We start from the raw sequence: 7,421 nt of genomic DNA on the forward strand, positions 1-7,421 counted from the left end.
CAGAGCTCCCACAGACTAAACCACCAACCAAAGTGTATACATGGAGGGGCCCATGACTCCAGCCACATATGTATCAGAGGATGGCATTGTCTGCCATCGATAGAAGGAGGAGCCCTTGGTCCTGTGAAGGCCCGATTCCCTAGTGTAGGGGAATGCCAGGGTGGTGAGATGGGAGTGGGTAGGTGGGAGGGGGAACATCCTCATAGAAGTAGTGGGAAGGGGAATTGGGAGAGGGTGGTTCTGGAGGGGAAACTGGGAAAAGGAATAACATTTGAAATGTAAATACGTAAAATATACAATAAAAAATAAAATAAAAAGAAGGAATATTTTTTAAAAAATGTAATCTCTGTCTTTTAAAAGCCAAAGATTGGTGCTCTGTATTTTAGCATTTTGGTGAGGAGCTTCCTACCATCTGAAAGTTTACAGTTCTCGTTTACAAATTTTCTTCAGCATGGTTGGAAATATAGGCATGGGTAGAGATATTCTAGGCTCCTTTCCAAACAACTGCAAGAAACAGAACATCTTAGTAATAGTAATACTTCAAAAAAGTAGGTCAAACTTTTTCAATAGAATTTCAATATACGTTATTTTTATGAAGCTGTGCTGCCATTTCCGATGTATGCAATGGCATCATGTCTAAAAAGCAATGCACATATAGTTATTTTCAGTTATTTTGTAGGCATGGTAGTGCATACCTGTCATCTCAGCTCTTAGAAGACAGGATCAGAAGAACACAAACCTAAAGACCAGACTTGGCTGCCCAGAGAAGACCCCATCGTCACAGAATTCTGTCTTATGTTCTGCAACATGTTAATGATCATCTCAACTTTCAGCAAACCATAACTTTACTTTTTAAGAGATGTGAGTGTGTGTGTGTGTGTGTGTGTGTGTGTGTGTGTGTGTGTGAGACAAACCTTTTCTTAGTGAGATGTGACATACATGGCTACCCTCCCAGGATAGGCAACCCACAACAGTCAGTTTCAAAGTACAGATACTATTAAACATCAACTTAGTGAGACCAGTGAGTTTTACTGAGGTTACTTCAGGAGCAGAGATGATTCAGAGACAGCTGCATGACCAAGGCCCACCCCAGGATGGGTGACAGTCACAAAAGCTAGGAAACCTGGAGCAAGCATGTGGCGAGCCCCCCTGACCGGCAGGGAAGAAGACCACCGACACGAGGATTCTTCTCTTATCACACTTTTATTGGAGTACCGATGGATTAATGGAGAGTTGAAGATGAGAGGCGAGGGAGAAGGAAAGGGAGCGGCTTATATTGGCAGGGCAGGATGTTTCTACTATAGATAAGCTAGTCAGGCTGGGATAGGCTGCTTGCTGTTGCCAGGCAGACTTATGCTGGGACATGGTCCAAAATGAGCTGTTTACCACACTCCTCGGCGCCATCTTGTAATGGCGAATGGTGTGGCCCCCCACACTTCCCCCTTTTCTTTTGTTTGAACAAGGTACTAGGCCAGAAGGCCAGAACAAAAATTCTCCTGCCTTGGACGTGGCATACCCTGGTTGGCTGTGACTCATCATCTCATAGGCAGAGACTCAGTGGTGGGCATGCATGTGCACTCGGCCTGTATTTGGCTCAACAAAAACAGGAAGTAGGCACCATTTTGTGCTATGAGGGCTAACAGGTAACCTGGTTAGAAGGTGGAGACAGAGATCGTCCCTCCCTGTTGGTAATTAAATCATGTTAGACCATGTACGGGGATATCCCCTAGACTCCTTGCCACATCCGGGGTATCCTCGACCTGTCCTCTGCCGTTTTGTTGGGAGAGGGGAGACTTGGGCAGGCAACCCCTATGCTGGACGATATGCCTCCTGGAGGTAATTTTAACCTCCATGCGATACCTCGTTCAACAACCTTCCCAGGCGCTAGTCCAGACACTCTGCCATGTGCAATGAGCTAAACTCCAGGCGTGCAAGAGCTGTTTGGACCGGCTTTCTATTGCCCCAGGATAGGCAGCCATACTTCTGCGGAGGTTCTATTCTCCAGAGCCGCAAGTGCCTGCGCAATGACCACTTTGTCTCATTACTTTGGGTTCTGAGCTTACAGACCAACTATAACAGTAATACCAGCCCACGGCAGACAGTAAAAACAAAGTGTTCCTGCCAAAGGAACTCGAGTCTGGTTAAAAACTTGCACCTTCAATTCAGACTGATCTTTAGATTTACAAGGTACCCCATAATGGCAACGGGTGGAGTAAAATTGAGGAAAAACATTGGATTCATTATGCACAGGCACTGGTATTGGCCACGTGCGAGAAAAAGACCAAAAATAATTTTCACTGGCATGTATCAGGTGAGTCAGCCACCACAGCATCGTTATTCTCTTCCACATTTTCATTGTTGGGATTCGCATCCTCCTCTCTTGGGCTTTCAACTCGGCGAGTCAGCCTCTCTAGAACCCAGATCGGATCAGCTCGGTCCTGTGGAAAAACACAAACAGCTCCCCTGGATCCTATTAAAATAGGATCCGGTCCGTACCAGTTATTGTCCAGCACATCCTTCCACATGATGTGCATGCAAGGAGATAGAACTGAATTTACGTGCCTGTCGGTGGCAGTTGTATTGGACTCTTTAAGATTTAAGAAATTAAGTGTAAAGAGAGCTAGAGATATTCTTTCTCGTGGGGTAGCATGTTCAGCTATTCCCCCTTTTTGTTTAATTAAGTAAGATTTAAGAGTGTGGTGGGCGCGTTTCACAATACCTTGCCCTTGGGGATTATATGGGAGGCCAGTTAAATGAATCACATCCATTTGACTGCAAAACTGTCGAAATTTTTGAAAAGTTTATGCTGGTCCATTGTCTGTCTTGAGGAGTCTGGGTTTGCCCGAAGCACTCTATGCCTCGAGGCAATGTTGAATTACATGTGAGGCCTTTTCTCCTGTTAGAGGTATAGCATACATAATGCCAGAGTATGTATCAATAGAAACATGCAAATATTGAAGTATTAGTGGTCGAATTCCCCGTGGGTTAATTCCCATGTGAGGCACAGGCAAAATTGACAACAATTTTGACATTGGGTAACTATTTCTCTAGCTTCTTTTCTAATCAATGAAAAACGGTGACGTAAGGTTTCAGCCATCACATGAAAGCACTTATGAAATTCTTTTGCAGCTTCTGTCTAGGAAAACAGTGCAATAGCCACGATCTTGGTGGCTTTATCCGCCAATTCATTTCCTAGCGACATAGGACCAGGGAGGCCCGAGTGTGCTCTGACATGAGTAACATAAACAGGGAATCTTCTATTCACTAACACAAATTGTATTTGTTGAAAAATATTAGCAACTCTGCTGGAGGACTTTATTACCCCAGCTGTCTCAAGAAGGTTAACTGCATTAACTACATAAGAAGAATCAGACACAATATTAAGCAGTCCTGGGAAGGTCTCAAGAACCTCTAGTACTACTAAACATTCCACAATTTGAGATGAGATTTCATTATATTGTTTAGATACTACCTTGCAATTAACTACATAAGCACCTATACCAGTTTTTTATCCATCAGTATATACCATGATTCCATCTGGGAGTGAATTTCTGGCTGTCACTCGTGGAAATACTACAGCCTGACTCAGGGCAAATTGCAAAATTGGATGCTTTGGATAATGATTGTCAATCTGTCCAGCAAAGGAGGTAACTAAAATCGCCCAATCATTGGATGTAGCTGCCAAAATTTGAAATTGAAAGGAGCATTATTTGAAAACTTTTAACATAATTTGTAATTTAACCACCTGTGAGGAGCCAGGCTGATATTGGCACAAAACCGGCTCATTGTGCTCGATCATACAAGCTCCACAGCCTATTTTTGATCCATCTGTAAATATATTGGGGGCACCTGGTAAGGGTGCTTGTGCAGTTACTTTTGGAAACACCGCAGGATGTTCCTTAAAAAATGAAAGCAAAGGATATCTGGGATAATGATTATCTATTAATCCATCAAAACAGCAGTGCAATATGACCCAATCATTAATTGTTCTGCACAAAATCTGCACCTGAGAGGCAGTATAGAAAATAATCAGTGATGTAAGATTCTTCTCAAAAAACTGTAGGCATTGTTGTATCTCTAGAAGGGTCAATTTTGTAATTGCAGTAGAGTAATGATCAATAGATTTTGCTGGTGAGGCTCTAGGATGCACCCACAACAAGGGACCTTCTTGCCATAGCAGGCCTGTAGGCTGCAAAAAGGTAGACAAAATGCATAAAGCAATTTTCTCCTTTTCTTTGAAGCGAAACAACACTGTATCTTGTAAGCCTTGACTCTAGCCTCTTGTGTCAATATTTGGTATGAATCTAAGACCGAATTTTAATGCCTTTATAATTTCTATATAGCCTTATTAATGTTTTATAGATCTACTTACCTTTTGTTACCATTATATTTTCTTTTGAATCATGTCCAATAACTTATGAATCAATATTCTATAGTCAAGGCATGTAAAACATTTATACCTTTAAGACCAATTAGAAATAAGGATGAAGCAATTACACAAATCTCATTAATTTAAACCAAATATATATATTTTTCCAGCTGTAATTTCAGGGGAATAAAACACCTTGAACCCAACCATCACCACAGTAGAAATTTTTCCCAAGAGAATTAACCATTAAGTTTGAGACTGCTGGTCTCTTAAAAAGTATGTGAAGCTCCTTTAATCATCTTCTTCTGTGTAAATTGCAGACTGACAGGACTGCCAGTAAATAACACCCCCTTTTTACCATTTTATGTTTTCTTTTTAACACATAACATAAACACAACAATCATTCAGCCACTCAAACAATAGACAACATAAATTGACACACATATAGACAAGTTTTTGGTGCACCAAAAATACGCAACAGACAGAAATGGAACTTAATGTCCCAAAGAGATACAAATACCTTAACCAGAAGTAATAATATCTCCATAAGGATTCAGAGAGAAAATAGGACGTCTCCCATTTTCTTCTGTTTCCTGGAAAGTTTTAAAGTTAGCTTTTAACCGTTATTATTATTATTATTATTATTATTATTATTATTATACTTTTAATACTATGTCTTATACATGAAAAAACTGCTTTTCAGAAACCTGCTTTTTCTCTTGTTTAAGAGTTAACCTCTTATCTTCTTTTCTTCTGGGAGTTCTGCCAGAGAAGGGAAGAAAAACACAGTGACCTTGTAGAGAAAAACACAGTGACCTTGTAGAGAGAGGTAGGAGGGGGGAGAGCCCAGGATTTTCTTTGTCCGGCCGTTTTAACTGTCTCTGACTTTTAAAGAATAAATTTTTTCTTCTAAAGAATTTAGCTCGAATAGGCTGCATAAATTCCTCAGGTGTGATCTAGCTCTCCGTGGAGCTCCTTTAAGAGGGCTATACTTAAAGCAAGCTCTTGCTTTCCCAAATAACCGCGCAGGCTAGCAAAAAGCTGCTTTTAAAAGGAGGACAGGGGAAGAGAAGGGGGCTAGAAAAAGGGAAATCATTTGAAATGTAAATAAATTATATCGAATAAACCACCGGAAGGGCGATACGGGCCACTGGTCCCGCGCCTACTCTGGCTTTGTTCAAAATTGGCTACCGCCCATAACGATCGCTCTCATACTCTGCAGCAGTTTCTTCAAGCTCCTCCTTGTCCTCCTCCGACAATCCTTCTACTACCGAATCATCTGAAATTTCTAAGTTTGCAAACTCTTCCAGAACTGGATATAGGGGTTCCTTTTTACTTTCCCCTTGTTTTATTTTTCTTTTCTTTTCCCTTTTATTTCTGTTGTATTTTGCAGGCCTGTCTTCCTCCCCTTTTGACTCCGCTTCCAAGAGACTATCCTGTTGCGAAACCAAAACTTTGCGCCCCTGCTTAATCAGCTCCATGTTCTTACTGTCCTTGAGGCACGAATGGACCAGCTTCCATAAAGGAATTGATCCTCGGCCAATTCTATCCTCCTGTTTTGCTCTTTCAAGGTCTTCTCCTAACTTTTCCCAGCAGTCGAGGTTAAAATCACCCGAAACAGCGAACCACGGCGCTGCCTTATCAATATCCTTCACTATAGTTTCTACTGTGCGCGGTGATATCTTCAGTCCTCTCTGCTTTAGCAGACCCTGTATAAGGGCTGCAAAGTCACAGGTGCCAGGTCCAGCCCCCAAGTTGTTGCCCACACTGCCCACTTATCTACGAGGGACTTACAGTACAGCGAGAAATGCCGCTTTATCTATTGCGGTCTTACTTTCGTTTTTTTAAATCCAACAAAGGCACTCCTCGCCAGGTTTATGGCAACGAAGCCAAAAACAGCACAGAAGAATCACCACGACTGCACAGAGAAAAAATCCAGCAAACATCAAAGGGTCAGCAGGGTAGTCGAGCCACATACTACTTACTTGGGGAGACTTACTCACTCCATGTGTAGAGTTCTGAATCCTTCTTGGGCCCCTCAGACGTGTCCACTGGACCTACTTCCCGGGTTTTCGGCACCAGCTGTGGCGAGCCCCCCTGACCGGCAGGGAAGAAGACCACCGACACGAGGATTCTTCTCTTATCACACTTTTATTGGAGTACCGATGGATTAATGGAGAGTTGAAGATGAGAGGCGAGGGAGAAGGAAAGGGAGCGGCTTATATTGGCAGGGCAGGATGTTTCTACTATAGATAAGCTAGTCAGGCTGGGATAGGCTGCTTGCTGTTGCCAGGCAGACTTATGCTGGGACATGGTCCAAAATGAGCTGTTTACCACACTCCTCGGCGCCATCTTGTAATGGCGAATGGTGTGGCCCCCCACACAAGCACACAACACAACCTGTGGCAAAGCCTGAAGGCCATTCAACAGGTTAGAGTGCATCCTTTCCAGGTGCCTGGGTTAGTCTAAAGCTCTTCCTGCCAGCAGAGCTAGTTTCTGCTTCTCCCATTCTGGTCTGGTCTCAGAGTTTCCCAGGCAATTTGGTCCTGGTCTCAAGGTCTTCTTTGTCACTTGTCTTGTTTGAAAAGAACTTTTCTTCTTCCTTTCTTTCTTTTTAAAACTGCTTTCTCTGGCAGAAAGGGTCCTAGAGAATCTGGTCAGTTTCAGGGACTTCCTGCTTGTATTTTGAGTTGTTTTCTGTCCTGTTCAAGGACCTTCCCTACAGGATACAATGTTTCAATTTTGGAGGAAATTGTTACACAGCACTCCACCCCTTCCTCCTTCTTACACTCTTCTGGCCCCCTCTTGGCAACGATCCCTGAGCCTTGGAGGAGGTGACTATAGATGTCCACCTATGACTAAGAATCAAGCTAGTGTGACACCGTAATAGGCATTTGATTGCAAGAGCTTTAGCAGTGCTCATGAGTTACAGCAGACAATGATGATCCATAGGCATAAACACTTGTTTAGAGAGCAAGTTGACAGGAACATCACATCCATATAGTAAAACCATAGAAGTTGCCTCCCCATTGGGACCCATGACCTCCTCGGG

General features: G+C 42.8%; 1 long non-coding RNA gene across 1 annotated transcript; it reads right to left on the reverse strand.

The window, feature by feature from the left end:
• Nucleotides 1-1,184: 1,184 nt before the first annotated feature.
• On the reverse strand, nucleotides 1,185-6,747 carry LOC127670858 (uncharacterized). Its single transcript, XR_007974622.1, has 2 exons — nucleotides 4,373-6,747; nucleotides 1,185-4,278 (listed from the first exon to the last, which is right to left on the reverse strand). It is a non-coding gene; the product is annotated as an uncharacterized LOC127670858 (long non-coding RNA).
• Nucleotides 6,748-7,421: the final 674 nt, after the last annotated feature.

Source organism: Apodemus sylvaticus, chromosome 20 (assembly GCF_947179515.1).
Source record: "Apodemus sylvaticus chromosome 20, mApoSyl1.1, whole genome shotgun sequence".
NCBI lineage: Eukaryota > Metazoa > Chordata > Mammalia > Rodentia > Muridae > Apodemus > Apodemus sylvaticus.